This window comes from Dreissena polymorpha, chromosome 8 (genome assembly GCF_020536995.1).
Source record: "Dreissena polymorpha isolate Duluth1 chromosome 8, UMN_Dpol_1.0, whole genome shotgun sequence".
NCBI classification, from domain to species: domain Eukaryota; kingdom Metazoa; phylum Mollusca; class Bivalvia; order Myida; family Dreissenidae; genus Dreissena; species Dreissena polymorpha.
Window position 1 is genome coordinate 69512950 of NC_068362.1, and position 18200 is coordinate 69531149.

Consider the following 18200-nt stretch of genomic DNA (forward strand, 5'->3'; position numbering starts at 1 on the left):
AGTAGGGACGTGGTGGGGTCGCCGTAAGGTCGCCATGGACGTCGTGTTGTCGCTGCTCAAACCCACAGAAAATGATCATTGACTGCAAGGCGACCGTACGGCGACCTTATTGCGACATTAGTACGTCCTTTGTACGTCTATTGCGTCCTCAGAACGACCATGGTCGCAATAAGAAGGTAGTAAGAACGCCAACGACGCCGCTCAGACGCCGTATGATCGGCTTTGGTCGCCGTAAGGACACAGCACGAACGCGATAAGGTCGCCGGGTACTTATTAAGGACGTCGTGAGGACGCACAGAATGCCATAAACCAGGACGCTGGTGTGACGGGAAGGCGATAAACAGCATATTTACCGAAAAAGTAATTGGCGTCCTTACTACGACAATCAAAATTTTTCCAGAAACACAGTCTTAGGTCGCCGAAAGGACGCCAGTCCGGTGTGACGGGGTTACACAATTAAAATGCACGGTACATGTACCTACTGAAACCATAAAGATAAATTTAAACAAAAAACTATCGACCTTATCTAGGTCAAGCCTGTACGAGCTGATCCACAAAACATAGCATATCCTAGATAAATTTACTACGACATTATGTTTTATTAAAGTAATCTTAATCTTATATGTATACTAGAAATGGCGCGGCAGAGGCCGACGCGTATCCCCACGCCGCATGTTTGACCCAGGGTCGCCCCAGGGTTGGTAATGGGGCCATGCATAATTGAGATTGACCATAGTGTCATATTGTCATTATAGAAGTTCAGTATCAATTAGAAGTAAATCGGTGTAGAAAGGAAGAAATTATAGTAAAAGCCAATTTTAGGTGGGTGTGGTCTATGTGGGTGGGGCGCCCCAGGTTTGGTAGTTGAGCCATGCATACTTGAGATTGACCGTATTGTCATAAGAGAGGTTCAGTATCAATTTGAAGTAAATCGGTGTAGAAATGAAGAAGTTAATGTAAAATAACCTAAAAAATGAGTGAAAATCTCTGACCCGGCCCCACCCCAACCCCCATAACTTTTTACCCAGGGGTCAGATCAAAATTCCAAATAGTGCAGGGTTGCACATATGCTCATAGCTACCATGTGTGTAAGTTTCAAGGTTCTAGTGCTAATAGTGTAGGAGGAGATAGTGGCCAGGACGGACGGACGGACGGACGGACAACCGGACAGACGGCGGAGATAACCACAATAGGTTAAAAAAAGCTACGTTTATGCAACTCTATAACGATCAACACATACAATGATCAAAATAAGCTAGAACCAGCCTGTACTTAGATTATTAAATGGCCTATTAATGTCACATACCCCGACAAGTGTTGAACTAAGATAATCTGATAATACGGCTTGTACGACGTCTCTTAAATAAAAGCTTTCCCTATACAATCTACTCATATCAATTAGTATACTAATCTAGATCGGTTCTGCCAGGGCGATGCCACCTCCTGCTACGCCGGTACTCGCAGCAGTCGTGAAGTATCCGGTTGGAGGGCCTAAGCAACCGTCTAGACAGAACCACTCTGTACAGCGGAGGCTCCGTGTTGCGTCTGTGGCTGGAGTAAACTTTAGCATGTTTCTGCTAGACCGACACACGCAGGTCTCCGGGTAAGGATTCTCTTCAAACCGGAGGTCGATTTCTCGTGCTGCATAATATGACTTCAGAAGCTGTCGAGATAGAACCTCGTAGTACAGCGACTGTTCCGTTCGGCGTCTGCGTGTTGGTGTAATCTGGAGCATGTTACTGCTAGACCGACACACGCACGTTTCAAGACAGGAATTTCTTTCGAACCGTAGGTCCACTTTCCGCGCATCATCATCATTAGAATCACTGTCGTCTGAAGAGCAGCTAGACGCTGAGCTACAACTGCAACTCCCTGAATCCGAGTAACTAGATGACCCGGATGACGATTCGTCAGTGTCTGATTCTGAGTCACTAGATGACCCGGATGTTGAATCATCACTGTCTGAGTCCAAGTCGCCAGATGACTCAGGTAAGGAATCGTCATTGTCTGAATCAGTGCTTGACGAGTAGGGCTGTCACGATACGCCTTGAGCGTACCGCGGTATATCGTGGTACGGCAACACTGTATCGCGGTACGTACCGCGATATTTTACAGAATATGTATCTGTGAAGAAAACAGCAGAATAACAAGTTTTACAAACTTTATTAAACTCAATAATCAGAAAACACTGGTATCATAGTATGACTAGAAACTGTAAAAGAAACTGTAATAAACTTGATAGAAGTAGTCATTGTTATTTTTCGGGTCTTTTTCTAAAATGTCCGCCATGTTGTTTACAATAGCTGTGACTACGATCTGTGTAAATCGAACGCTTCAAGGGCATGTTCAAAATGCGGAGTCAGCGGGCCCAGTATTGAAAATCAGTAGCGTTCTGACTCTTCCTCGACTTATTCAGAATCTTAAGATAACATGACTCGGATGTGCCATGCTTTGAACGATCGATATACTAAAGAAAGAAAATAAGAAATAGAATAAACATCTTTTGGATAATTATGAACTTATTTGGAAAGGAAATCTGTCCCTAATTCCAAAAATGGTACGGACCCATACATCGCCGTATTTTAAACGTGAAAGTTAAACATCTACAAGTGGAAGCGCTTGCTTGACCTGGATATTAACGGATTATTTATTTAGCCCTTTTGAATCGCTTCTACATTTTTCAAAACAATATCTATATCAAAATAATTATGTAATGTATTTATATCTGTGCTAATATAATAATATTTTAAAAACCGGTGCGGCAACGCCGTACCGCGGTGCGATTTTTTTCACGACATGCACCGTGATATACCGATATACCGGTGAATCGTGACAGCCCTATTGACGAGTCACTCGACTCGCTCTCACTCAAGCTGGTACCCTCCCGAGAAGTTCCGACCTCAGGACTTAACGATACTTCATTTTCGGACTGTGTGAAGTCCGTTCGTTCCTTTTCAAGGCGGTTGTAGTGTCGCAGTCGCCGGTTACGCCTTTTGGTCTGCCTCGAGCAGATCAACCGAGACCGACACAGTTTTCTCTTCGCATGAGACACCTGTCAAAATTGAACAATCAATTAATTGTAAGCATATTCTAATTATGGGCATTATAACAAAACAATTATACTTACTAGTAGGATATATGGAAGTAATGAGTGTAGCAGTTATTGTTATGGTTGTAGACGTAGTTGGAGTAGTCGTAGTAAAAGCCAGGGGGGGGGGAGGGGTTACTTCCCAAGTTCCATTTGTATACGATATAATTGAGCAAGTGGACCCATTTAAATATAAGAATTTTGATAATACTATTTCAATACTATAATTTTATAAAGTTGACACGTTTCATACTAGAATTTTAATCCCTATCATATCAATACAGTATACTTATTGAATTTACTATTATCTGTTTATTTGTTCCCATTTTGATACAGGTATTTACAAATCTATATGCATTTATATACAAGAAAATTTCTGATTTCAATACCCATATCTATACTTAGATGCTCAAAACCATACCTATATCTATAATTTTAGTCGAAAAACACCCCATATTTTTGGCACATTGGCACACCCCTATATAGGAAGTTATCCCCCACCCCCCCCCCCCCCCCCCCACCCCGGGAGTAAAAGCAATAGGAACTAGCAATTTCGTTGAATTGGTATCCCCCGCCAATATGCTTCTGGACACAAGTGTTATATTTGACACGTAAAATAACATTTTTCAAGATACAAAGGGTCATAACTCCGTTATTAACAGATGGTGTACAATGCCATTTAGCGTGCATCATCCTCTTAGCCATATATATACTCATACCAAGTTTCAATGAAATCCGCCAAAGCACTTCCACGATATGGCTCCGGACGGACGGACGGACGGAAAGACGGACGGAATGACAAAAGGATGGAAAAACGGACGGACGGACAACGCCAAAACAATATCCTTCCGCCTATGGCGGGGGATTATAACAACAGCGATACGGAGTATTAAAAGTATCAGCAGCGAAAATATTAGTAGTTGAATCAGAAAAAAGGAGCATCAGGAACAGCATAAGCAATCGTGGCAGTAGTAACATTTGCTATACTCAAAATCAGTAATAGCAGATTAGCAGCACTACTAGTAACTACTTCTTCTAATAATGCTAATACTTATTCTTATACTAAAATCATTACCACCACAACAACTACTACAAGTACTATTTATGCTTACGCTGCTGCTATTCATATTACAACTACCGCTTCACTATATATGACCCTGTAAAAATAGTAGTTTTGTAAATCACAAAGTAAGAAGAAGTAAAAGACAGAATAAAACCTGAGTTAGAGCTTGAACCAGAAAGATTATCAGCCCAATCTTTGGATTGGCTGGTCTCATCTAGGTCACGCTCATGGTCAGGTGAGAGAGAAAGTATGTCAAGGTCAGTTGGAAAAGTCATGACCTCCAGAACATCAGCATCAATCGATATGATGCATTGTGCTCCTCTGTAAAAAAATAAATAATTAAATACGAATGAAAATTTAAACAGTGTTATTATGATTATTAAATGCTATTGAAATAACTCAAACATGTGACATGATTGACCACAGCACTGATTTCCTCATTCATTCTGCGTGGACATGCAGCTTTTGAAATGAAAAACGTAATCACTGATTGACCTACTTGTTGTATGGCTCAATCATAAATGTTGATAGCGATTGATGGTAACTGACTCACTCTACGACTGATTAAACCGCCCCTCGCCCTTTGTATATTTCTTTGTTAAAATAATTTATAATTTTTGGTTTTCAATAAAGTCGCGTTTTATTTGAATGTCAATTCAGTTCGGTTCAATACGATCGGTTCAATTGCCGGAGAAGGTTTTGCAATGTTTACAGACGCCCTGAAAATTATTTAACTGAGCTGTGCTATTAAGCTTGGTCACTGTTTCAGATTAAAGACATAAGTAAGACAGAAGGTTTTTTTTTGCATTTATGTTAAGAAAATCCCGTCGAATACAACTACCAACGCCTTATTTGTCTTTGCTTAATTATATACGAGAAACTAAACTTTTATAGTTTAACACGGATACTAATTTTGATTAGAATGATGTTAATGGCGATGATTATTATAATGACAATTACACTGACGATGATGCTGATGATGACGATGATTATGATGGATTGTTTTAAAATATTTAAAGGGCAATATTGATTATTTGTATGCCACTGCTGCTGATGTTGCTACTGTTTCTGATGATGATAAATTTACTCAAATCTATGAGTAAAGATGAACAATAAAGAAAAAAAAACACGATACGGGTGGACAATTCGGACTTCAAGAACTATTCTTATTTAAAAGATCTCAATTTCATGGAACAACAACATTCTTTGGTAAAGGTGTATTTTTGTCACCTGAATTTATTTACGATAAACGAACGTAATTTCAACAAGAGTGCATAACAGTCACAAGATACGCCCGTTTGAAGGTTTGTGACAACAATGGTAATTGTTTTAAACGCACTAAGTGACCCTGTGACCATTTTTTTTGACCCGGCATGACCCATATTTGAACTTGACCTACATATCATCTTGACACAACTTCTGACCAAATTTGATGATAATCGGATACAAACTACTTAAATTAGAGAGCGACACCATGCTAAATCATTGAAATGCACTAAGTGACCCCGTGACCTAGTTTTGACACGGCATGACCCGTATTTAAACTTGACCTAGATATCATTAAGACACAACTTCTGACCAAATTTGGTGAAGATGGGATAAAAATTACTTCAATTAGAGAGCGGACACCATGTTTAATCCTTGAAGTGACCCCGTGACATAGTTTTGACCCGACATGAACCATATTCAAACTTGACCCAGATATTGTTCAGATACAACTTCTGACCGCATTTGGTGAAGATCGGATGAAAACTACTTTAATTAGAGAGCGGACACAATGCTTAATGCTTGAAATGCACTAAGAGACCTCGTGACCTAGTTTTTGACCCGGCATGATCCATATTTGAACTTGATCTAGATATCTTTTAGACACAATTTCTGACCAAATTTGGTGAAGATCGGATGCAAACTACTTCAATTAGAGAGCGGACACCATGCTAAATCATTGAAATGCACTAAGTGACCCCGAAACCTAGTTTTTGACCCGGCATGACCCATATTCTAACTTGACATAAATATTGTCTAGATACAACTTCTGACCAAGTTTGGTGATGATCGGATGAAAAATTGTTGAATTAGAGAGCGGACACTGCTGTGGACGCCGCCCGCCAGCCCGCCCGCCAAGGTGAAACTATAATAGGTCCCTTTGAAAAAAGGGCGTATAAAAAGTAACAATTTAACATATGATAACAGTTGAATTAACTCGTCAATGAAAATGACAGAAATGTTTATGCCATATACAATTAAATACATCGAATATTTTGTATGTTAAAGTGTTTTTGTTTTTCTTATTATCTTACCCCACCCAACAACGTTAAAGGAAACCAAACGTTTATTATGAAAATCTCTAGAACATCATACAAGTTTAGGCTCGAATAATTATATCCTATTACATACATGGAGTCTGTCAAATTCTGGCAATTAACTTCGCCGACTTCTCGCAAATTTCGCATTTTTCAAAGAGAGCTTTGAAAGCGTTTGGATAGTTTGTCAACAATAGACAATCTGACGTTCTGGATCTGGATCTGGAATGGTACGTCGAAGAAACCAATTCTGGCTTTTACTCGACGGTGCTGGAGTGCGCGATAGCTGCACTATTGCTGTTTTAATACACTGTCTTTGAAAATGTCTATTGTTGAAGAGTTCACAATGTCATCACTAAGATTATTCCAGTCAATCACAGTTTTTACGAAGAATGAATTTTTAAAAAGAAAAGTTTTTGATGGAGTAGTTTCAAAACACTTGGAGTTATTGTTCACAAAGTTACACACAATGTTTTAATGAATATAGCCCTCGTATTGTTTAGCCCTTATAGTACGTTCAGGCCTTAGTGGCTTAAGGTATCGTTCAATGGAAATGGCCGGTACGTACCCTTCCACCACCTTGTACAATAGTGTCAACCTTTGGGCGCGCCGTCTGTCTTGGAGTGGTGGGAGTTCCAGCTTTTGAAGCATTTCGGTCATACAACCAGGCTGTCTGGAGCGGTAGTCTCTGGTTATGAACCTTGCGGCTGATCGCTGGATACCCTCTAGGCGGTCAATGTCTGATTGGTGAAAAGGGTCCCATACCACACTGGTATATTCTAGTTTGGAGCGAACTAGTGCTAGGAAGGCATTTTTGCGGCATTCTAGAGGGCAGTGACTGAGGTTTCTTCTTAGGAATCCAAGAGTGGAGCTCGCTTTGTTATGTTGGTTATATAAGTTTTCCATTCCAAGTCTTCAGATAAGGTGATCCCAAGGTAGGGGTTTTCTTGAACTTTTGGGGGGATTTCTTTGTTGATATTGTAAAAATAGCTAGATTTGTGTTTTGATCTTAGAAGGTAGCATTTCTTTCCGTTAAATTCCATCACCCATTCGTTGGCCCATTTGTGAAGGTTATCGAGGTCATTTTGAAGAGTTTCATGATCTTTAAATGTGTTTATGGGTCTGTAGAGGAGACAGTCATCTGCGAAAAGTCTAATCTGGGACTTCACCCTCTCTGGTAGGTCGTTGATGTGACACAGAAATAACAACGGTCCTAGCACTGTCCCTTGAGGAACTCCGAAGCCTACTGGTACATGGTGTGATTTCTCCCCGTCTACGACCACACACATTTCTCTGCGGGTGAGGAAGTTCGAGATCCAGGACAGGAGGTTACCCCGGATTCCGTAGTTCTCAAGTTTCAGAAGCAGGCGTTGGTGTGGGACTGCGTCGAAGGCCTTGCTGAAGTCCAGGATGATGGTATCGACTTGTTTGTTTTGATCATAAAATTTAAGTAGATCGTGGGTTGTTACAACTAGTTGAGTTTCACAGGAGTTTCCAGAGCGAAAGCCATGATTCAGGGAGGTGAGAACTCTGTGTTTGTCGAGGTGGTTTAGAATGTGGTGGCAGATGATATGTTCGAGAAGTTTGGAGGTGACACTGGTAAGGGATACAGGGCGGTAATTTTCAGCCGCGTGACGGTCTCCCTTCTTGTAAACCGGTGCTATGTTGGCATCTCTCCAATCTTTCGGCAGTTCTCCAGTGTTGACTGATTGCTGGAAGGTAGCAGTTATAGCTGGGGCTAGCTCCGTGGCACAGGTCTGGAGGACTTTGTTTGGTACATCATCAGGGCCTACGGCTTTGTTGACCTTAAGGTTCTTTAGGAGTTTATGTACGCCTTCTTGACCGATCAAAAGTGTAGGGATGTTTTCGGTAACATGGCCTGAGAGTACTGGTTTCTGTTGTGAGCCATCATCCTTGGTGAAAGCTGATTTGAACTGGTTTAGTAAGATTTCAGCTCTGCTTTTGGAGTCGGTGACTAAGTGACCATAAGAGCATAGAGGTTCAATACCGATGTTATCCTGTTTCTTTAGTTTTACGTATGACCAGAATGGTTTTGTATTGTTGGTCTGAAGACCTTCATTGATTATTCTGTTTACATGCTCCCATTCTGCCTGGCGGATGTTTTTCTTACTTTCCTTTTGGAATTTTCTATAGTTTGTCCAATTTGTTGAGTTTCGAGCTTTTTTATAGAGTCGTGCTTTCTTCTTTATTACTGATGTAACTTTCCTTGTGATCCATGGAGTTGAGTTTTTGGTTGTTTTCATTTTTGAAGGGATGTTTGCGTTGATGGCAGTATTGAGATCTGATTTGAAGGTATCCCAAAGTTCATGGACTGAACAGTTGTTGTTGAACATGGTGGTAATGTTTCCTGATATTTCGATGGCTTTCACCTTTAAGAGATCCCAGTTGGCTTTGGAAAACAGGTAACAACGTCTTGGCGCCTTCTTCGTGTAGAACGGTTTAGTGTCTGAGTCTGCAACGACTATATCGTGGTCTGAAATCCCAGGTGCGTTTGATGTGGATTTGAGAAGTGTAAGTGGTAAAAATGAGATCTAGTAGGGTATTCTCCCTGGTGGGTTTGTCGTGGACTTGAGAAAGATTGAAGTCAGCTGATTATTCAAGGAGAGCTTGTTGGACATGTTTTGTCTTGGGCACTGTTCCTCACAGCTAGGTTCTCCCAGTCGATGTCAGGGCAATTGAAATCTCCCGCGACTACCATTTGACGGTTATGATTGAGTGTAGCCAGTTCAAGTGATTTGCGACGTTCTTGGATGTCAGACATTTTTCTATGTGGCATATAGAAAGAGGATTCTATGAGGTCTTTCTTGCCTTCCATTTTCATCTGTACCCATTCGACTTCACAGTTTGTCACGAACTCAGCTTTCTCCTCAGCGATGAGGTGCTCATGGACTAATACAAATACTCCACCCCCAGTGTGCCTCTGTCATTTCTGAATGATTTGTAATGGCTTGGGAAGACTTCGCTTGATTGGATAGCGTCTGAGGAAGGCGGTATTCCAAGTTTGATCCCCTTGAGCCAGGATTCTGTCCCGAACACTATGTCGGGTTTAATATACTGTAAGGCTGCCTGTAGCTCAGAGCTCTTTCCGCCGCCAAGGCTTCTGCAATTTACGTTCATGAAACGAAGATTCCTTTTGTCTGAAACGCCGTAGAGAGATGAGGTATTCGTCTTAGATGTGCTGGAGGAGGTGTCTGGGTACGCTGGAGGTACTTCGTCTATCGGTTGGGCTACTGACGTGAAGTGGACTTAATACAGAGGTTGAGGTAAATGAGTCAATGGTTGAATCTAGTTAAGATAGGGGATGAAACATGTTTGAAGTGCTCAATTCATAGCTTTGAAAAGTGAAGCTTGAACAGTTTATGCTGTCGCATTTACAGCAGAGCCATTGGATGTGTGAGTGCTTGGCTAAGAGGTCATAGCGCTGCATAGCTCGATGCACGACTTGTGGTGCCAGACATCACAGCCATCACAACATAAGGCATCATAGTGTTCCCACTTGACAGGCAAGTCGCAGAGTCCACATGGGAAGATCTTTGAATTTGTTACTGGGCCTGGGTTCGATTCAATGTCGCCACATAACAGGAGCAACGAAACGAGAAGGGCTTTGTTCTTGGCAGGGTGGGCAGAATCAGAATCAAAGTACTGACAGTGAGGATTGATAAAAAAACATCTGTTTAAGTTTATCTACATCACCACAATTGTGTATGTGGGTAAGAAAATTTTGGGTAGGAAAAAAATGGGTACGACAATTTTGGGTACAACAATTATGCCAAAAAAATTAAGAACGTAATAAGATTTGGTTACGAAAAAAATTTGGGTACGAAAAAAATGGGTACGAAAAAAGATTTGGTTACGAGCAAATACTTGGGTACGAAAAAAATTGGGTACGAAAAAAATTGGGTACGAAAAAAATTTGGTACGAAAAATGTAGGTTACGAAAAAAACATTGGGGGTACGGGGAAGTAGTACCCGTGGAGAACTTGATCCTTTCAGAAAAACTGGGAGGCGGGTTACATTCTCGATCAAATATAACAAGAAATATCTTTAAAAAGGTATTCGACGTGTATTTTCTGTACCACTTAAACTGTATGTTACAGTAAAACGTTTGTCGGTTATAACATAACGTTTCAGCATATAAATTCAAAACTTGACATGCTCTTTAATTACACCATGCTCTTTCATTTCACATGTATATCATACCAAACTTTATATTTCGTTGTTTCCTTTCCTAAGTTAATGATGCTATGCGTACGGACGTAATTTCACAATCCCATGTGCATGAACATATACTTTTTCACTTTTGATTATTGTTCTTTTTCTCCAATTCAATAAGCTTAGGCATGTTTGTTCGTTAAGTACGGCAATAATTTTATGATAATTCCCGATCGAAAGTGGGTATGAGCACATAGTCGTAAGAGCACTTGAATACGTGAGTTCGCCCATGAACACATGGTAAGGTTAACTAAATCTCCGCGATATGACCTAATATGTGTTTAACACAGCAAACAATATCCAACAAACGAATGAATTGTCAAACATAATATGTGCACTGATGTTGCTCTGTAATTTATGTTTGAAAAGTTTATAAATATGCAAAATGAGAAAGCACGCAGAAGAGCGAGTATCACAAATACGATACGGCTATTATGCTGTTTATATACCATAGTCGCTACAAAGTTTACAAATGGCAGGTTCGAAATAATTCGTTTTCTTTACACTCATGATCGCGTTGAAAGTTAATTATACACGTTTTAATTCGCAATTCGCAATTTATTTACTGAATCACGACAAATGTCAAATACAATACAGAAAATGCATAGTTGTTTCATTGATCTATAAACATATAATGGATTGAATATAACTGATTTAAAATTAACGTTTTCAAACTATTTTCAAATCTTTTCCCAGAATATGCTGTCCTATTTATAGCTGAGCTTCCTATACCTTTATCAATGATAATCAGCGAGGTATGCCGATTAGAACAATCGAGTTATCTCAATCGGACTGGCTCGGTCTTTTACATAGGTTGCCATTGTGAAGAATTTTTTTATGATATGATAACTTAGACGATGCTTCGCAGCATCGTCAAAAAGCAGCATGATACAGGTGTTTTGCTGTTCTGGCAGTTAGGCCGGCAAGGAACGATGGAAGGTGCTTATGGGGTGAATTATGTTTCGTCTGGCTATAGCTGATGACGATAGTCGTTATTAGCAGCATACCGAGCGTGAGTGTGAAACCGTTCTGACTGCTTTTTGGCTTCATGTTCATGTGGATTGGGTGGGGAATGTAACAAGGTGGCTTCCAGGCAACGTACAAGCACAGTAGGGAACGCTAACAGGACATAATAGGGCTAGTTTAACTTACAACCAGTGTATTTACGCGTTAATTGGTAGAAAACACGCATTAAAGTACTAGAAATTAATAAAATTTAATAATTTTTCTTCCGGAAAAAAACACGCGACTTTTTTCTTCGCGCATGCGCACTCCAACCACGTTGCTACGTTAACATGATGACGTCAAATTCCGCCAAAGCGCAGTAAATAACGAAGTGACGTCTCATTGGTAAAAAAATTGAATAATCTATTATTATTATTATTTTGCCTAGTATATGCTATATATATATTCAGTTTCCATGATCGTTTTAAGACATAAAACATAAAACATATTTCTAATACGTCATTTAATTGAATGTATTTTGTAAGTCTATATAGTTGTAAATAAATTTAAATCCGTGCGCCTCTTTAACTTGTATCATGTTTATAAGATTTCCATTTATTTCGACTGTACGCCGAACTGAAAAGTGAAATTTGTTGGAACCGACCTTTCACTCTACGCGCCAATTAACGTCAGTGATTTACTTTCGGACATGGTAAACATGTTAACATTCATGCCGGTGACAATAACCAATTTTTTTATATACGATATCTAACACATATATATAATTGTTTCTTGGTAATTAACATGTTGGTGATGCTTTCATGATGATGATGGTGATGATGATGATGGTGGTGGTGATGATGATGATGGTGGTGGTGATGATGATGATGATGATGATGATAATGATGATGATGATGATGATGATGATGATGATGATGATGATGATGATGTTGATGTTGATTATGATGATGATGATGATGATGATGATGATGATGATGATGATGATGATGATGATGATGATGATGATGATTATGATGATGATGATGACGACGACAATTCGTCGTCGACGACGACGACGACGATGATGATGATGATGATGATGATGATGATGATGATGATGATGATGATGATGATGATGATGATGATGATGATGATGATGAGAAAGAAGGAGAAGAAGATGATGATGATTTTTTCGTATTTTGAGAGTAGACTATGCAAACTTTACTCATAACTAAGAGTAAAGATGTATAATTCAGCTGAACATTAAAGTATACGGAATTAAAATTCGGACTTAAACTAAATTGTCTTTGAAAAACCTGCCTCAACTGGAAGTTTTGAGTATAAGTTTATACCATGTTTATAACATGCTTTGCTTGTTAATTGCTGGAGCATATCGTTGTCAGTATAATCTTAGACCATCTTGACAACTTTAATATCCTGGTGGACAACCAACATTGTTTTTGAGCCCGGCGGTCTTGCGAAACCCAACTTGTGGGTTTTATCCATGACTTAGCTTCTACCATGCAGAGAGACCAGATGGATGTTGCCATCATGAATTTTAGCAAAGCCTTCGATGTTGTACATCACGGTAGATTGTTGCTGAAACTAGCCCATTATGGCGTCACGGACACTACACATTCTTGGATTAAAGCTTTTCTCGGAAACCGTAGTCAAAAGGTTCTTGTAGATGGGGCAACTTCCACCATGGCCCCTGTAATTTCTGGCGTACCACAGGGATCAGTTCTGGGGCCTCTTCTGTTTCTGCTCTAAATTAATGATCTACCTTCGTCTGTGAAGTCAAACGTCCGTCTATTTGCGGATGACTGTGTCATGTACAGATCCATAAAACCTTATTCACTATTCAGTTTCAGAGAGATCTAGATAGTCTATCATTGTGGGAGCTGAAATGGAAGATGTCTTTTAACATAGAAAAATGTCACATTATGCATGTTACGAGAAACCGTAAACCATTAAAAACAGCCTATACTCTTCACAACCAACCTCTGTCTGTTGTAAACCAAGCCACTTATCGTGGCGTTGAAGTAAGCTCAACTTTAACTTGGTCACCTCACGTAAATAAAATTAGTAGTAAAGCAAGCCAGAGCTTAGGATTCTTAAAACGAAACATTCATTCTTCTAAAATGGAAACTAAGGCAGTGGCATATTACAGCATTGCCAGACCATCCTTGGAATATTGCTCTAGTGTGTGGGACCCTTACCCTAAGAAGGATATTGATAAAATTGAAAATGTTCAGCGTCAAGCCGCCAGATTTGTAACGAATAATTACAGCAAGACCCCGGACACGGTCACAAATATAATTAGGGATTTGAATTGGAATACCTTGCAATCAAGAAGACAACAAGCTAGACTCATGTTGTTCTATAAAATAGTATATAATCATGTTGACGTCAATCCCCTACACTATCTCACTCCATACATTAGACACACACGCCATCACCATCACAAGGCATACCAAATTCTACCAAGAACAGCTGATTACCACAAATTTTCTTTCTTTCCAAGAACAGTTGTACAATGGAACACACTTCCATCTTATGTAGTCAGCGCTCATACGATCCCTTGATTTAAATCTGCGCTGTCTACATCCGTGTTCCATCCTTAGTTCACATGTTTCTGCTTTTATCCTGTTTTTAACTCAACTAATATTCTCACCACATGCACAGAAGTATATGTATATATTTAAGTCTTAAGGGCTTAAGATGTTAGGTTTTGCACCTTTTTTATCACTGTTGATAGGATTTTCCTGAGTGGATTGAGTAACTCGGGTAACCTATCAATCTATTTCTTTTTACCCCCCCCCCCCCCCACTGTATCAGTTTTGAACATGGCCATTATTATAAAAGAAGAAGAAGAAGAAGTTTCGATAATATAGAGGCCATTTAATAGAATATTTACATATATATGTGCATAATTAATTTGGGGGAAAGAGCCGAAAACAAACAATTTAGCGTTAGTATTCCCGGGTACATTTGAGTATATTTTCCGTACCCGGGGTCTATTGAAGTTGAACCCGATTCGACAATGAGCAAACGAGCTATAATACACGCAGGCCCGTACCCAGGCCATGGGCCCGGGCCCCCCAGCTGGCTGTCGAACTATGATTTTTTTTTTAATAATCGGCCAACTGCAAGTTTTTTCTCTCGTGCAAATGCCCACAGTACACTTTCCCTCAAAACAAAAGAGCAGCTATGTTTTATTTTCCCTGATAAACAAGGGGATTAACGCTCGCCAATCGAGATAAGCCTCTAGGCAATGTTTTCTTATCGCCTTGTACACACATCCCCGATCAGTCCCCCATTGTGATCATGAATGCTTCATCCATCGATGGTTGATGTAACATGTATTTTGATACGTGCAGCGAATGGAAGCAACTGCTACAGGAGTTCGTAGACTTTCTTCTTTGAGAAGGCCATAGACGTATTTTTCCCTGCTAAAAGTTTAATTGTTTTGTTTTTTTTAAACCTTTTTGGGGGAATTTTTAGGTCCCAATATATACTTTTTGCATTGAGATTAGGGCCCTGAATTTGAACCGAAACCAAAACACTGACAAAGGTATTAAAACTGAGTATTTATAATTTTTGAAAGGAAATCACTGAAAAAGACTACGATGAGATAGTTTACATGTTTGTTTAAAAGAAAAACAGATTCATAAATTTGCCGAGCAACAGATAAGAATTTGGCAGATTAAAGTATTTAAAATAATTGAGTACCGAGAATTGAGTAATATCAACCTATTAATGGCTCATTGATAAAAAATGAAAATTGAAACAACAAATCGATCTTATTATATAAGTTAACCTGATCCAGTGTAGAAAAATATTGTATAATTAAATTATCTCTTTCCTTGAATTTGTTTGAAAACAGTAAAATATGTTAAATTGATTATTTAAGACTTTCATTATTTCCCCCAAAAATTAGGCGTTTCGCGCAATTTTTTTCCTCAAAAATGGCAAGGTCTTTCCCAAAAAATCAGATTTACAAAAACCTGTGACGTTATTGATTTGTGAAAAAAATGGTGGAAGCAATACGAGAGTTGATGTGGATAATCGTAAGTTTAAACCTGTAAGTTTCGGAAATCTAAAGCTTTTAATATTGTTGTGAATTCACACCAATGTTTACAGTTTAAGACTTACGAAATGTGCTGATTTACTTGTTATATTCCATTAACAAAACATTTACAAAACAGTGATGTATAACTTTCAAAAGTAATCGGGTTTTCAATAAAGCAAGTAATATTAAATGCCATACTGTAGCCTAGCGATATGTAAGCTGAGTACAGTACTCGTCCAAATTTATTAAGCGTATCTAACGCTGTTTATGGAGCTATACAGTTGTGTGTATAGGATCCAGCATTATTGTAGAGGCCAAGAACTAAACCCAAACTGCCACCTAGCATTACATGGGCAAGCCTATATGAAAACTCCGATGAATAACCCTTTTCACCCAGTAAATATAAACTCAACTAAATTTTTACTTTTTATTAAAGGACCTTATAACATAAAAACATAAAAAATGGTTCTGGCATATAATGTCTCGACTCCAAGCAGCAAGGGCCACCTGCGAACATGGCAAGCCCAAACTAACTGCAAATAACTAACTGCACAAATAAATTGTATATGAGTGCTGACTCCGGGTGACGGCCATCAGCACTCCCAACAAAATCATATATATTTTCCCCAAAAAATGTGCCAGGTAAAAAGCGTCCATCCGGCACTGATTGCCAAGGAACTGTTAACTTCAAGCGACTGTCGACGAACCCGCGGTGTCCGAACTGCCCCATCGGAAGTGGAGTCGTGACCGACCTGTATCCGACGTTTGGTACTCTGCGTCTACACGGCAAACTGAAAAACGCAACTAAAACCAGCAGAATATGTAATATACTAAAACCAAATCTAGTACGGAAAACAATCAGTTTCCCCTTATGGTATTAAAATTAATGTGGACAGGCAAATAAAACTTAAAATAAATCTATATTTACCCTAAGCTGACCAAATTTTTAAATATATAACGGACGCAGTAAAGTGTGACAGAACAACACTGTGGAAAAACAAACTACATGGGTTGGGTGGGAGGGGAGAAAATTTACAACCTTTTATTTGTGTAGATAACAATGAGAAAGAAATTTTAAATCTGTAAAATTCGCTACTTCGGTTAAAAAACACCAACAATAAGAAAACTGAAAAACCAGCCCAGCAGTGGCCCAACAATAAACAGGTCTATTATTTAGTAATAGACCATATTATTGTAGAGGCCAAGAACTAAACCCAAACTGCCACCTAGCATTACATGGGCAAGCCTATATGAAAACTCCGATGAATAACCCTTTTCACCCAGTAAATATAAACTCAACTAAATTTTTACTTTTTATTAAAGGACCTTATAACATAAAAACATAAAAAATGGTTCTGGCATATAATGTCTCGACTCCAAGCAGCAAGGGCCACCTGCAAACATGGCAAGCCCAAACTAACTGCAAATAACTAACTGCACAAATAAATTGTATATGAGTGCTGACTCCGGGTGACGGCCATCAGCACTCCCAACAAAATCATATATATTTTCCCCAAAAAATGTGCCAGGTAAAAAGCGTCCATCCGGCACTGATTGCCATATGGCCACCCAACAACACTGACCCAGCGGCCCAAATGCCCCAACCTCGAAACCAGCTGGGCCAGAGATGACGGGTGGCCACTGCCAAAGAACTTTGGCTGCAGGGCGGACGGACGCATGCTTGGAGTCGGAAGCAGTAAACTGTAAACACAAGGCAAAGATATGAATAAAAACTAGCAGCAAAAATGCATAAAACCCAGCAGAAAAAAAAAATGCATAAAAACTAGCAGCAAAAAATTGCATAAAAATTAGCAGCAAAAAACTTTCTTTTTTCTTTTTTCATACATATGAGTAAGAAAAATATGCATACACACTAACTGCAAATTTCTATTTTTGGACTCAATAGCAACACCAACATACATAATGTTTGGGATTTAAAATTGTAAGAACCCCCAAATTTGTGCATCTAGAACTTCAGTAATGGATTGGTGTATTATGCTTTATAAATTTTTCAAGCCCTGCAGACATATTAGAAAGAAAAATATCTGTACCCAGAGTTGACAAGTGGACTCCGTCCTTCTCAAACAAATGTTCCTCAAATTTTCCAAAGTCAGAGTTGGCCAAGTAATGCCCTCCACATGTCAAAGCCCTAGATGAACCATGACTATTAAGGCGCTTTCTTGCTTTGTCCATAGCAACTTTATTATCAGAATATCTCCAATTTGACCTTGGAAGCACTGCAGACCATACAATCTTAACACTTGGAAATATAGACAGTATAGTCCTGAATAGCTCGACAATCAATTTTCGAAGGTCCACCAGTGACCGACGACCAAGATCATTACCACCTAAATGTAACACAATATAGTCTGGAGAATTACCCACATTGGCAAGCGAAAGAAATTTTTTCTTTGATTCTGCAAGTGTTAACCCACTGTACCCTTGCCACCAGATGATGTTGGGTTCAAGGCAGAGGTTGGCCCCTTCAGGTCGTAA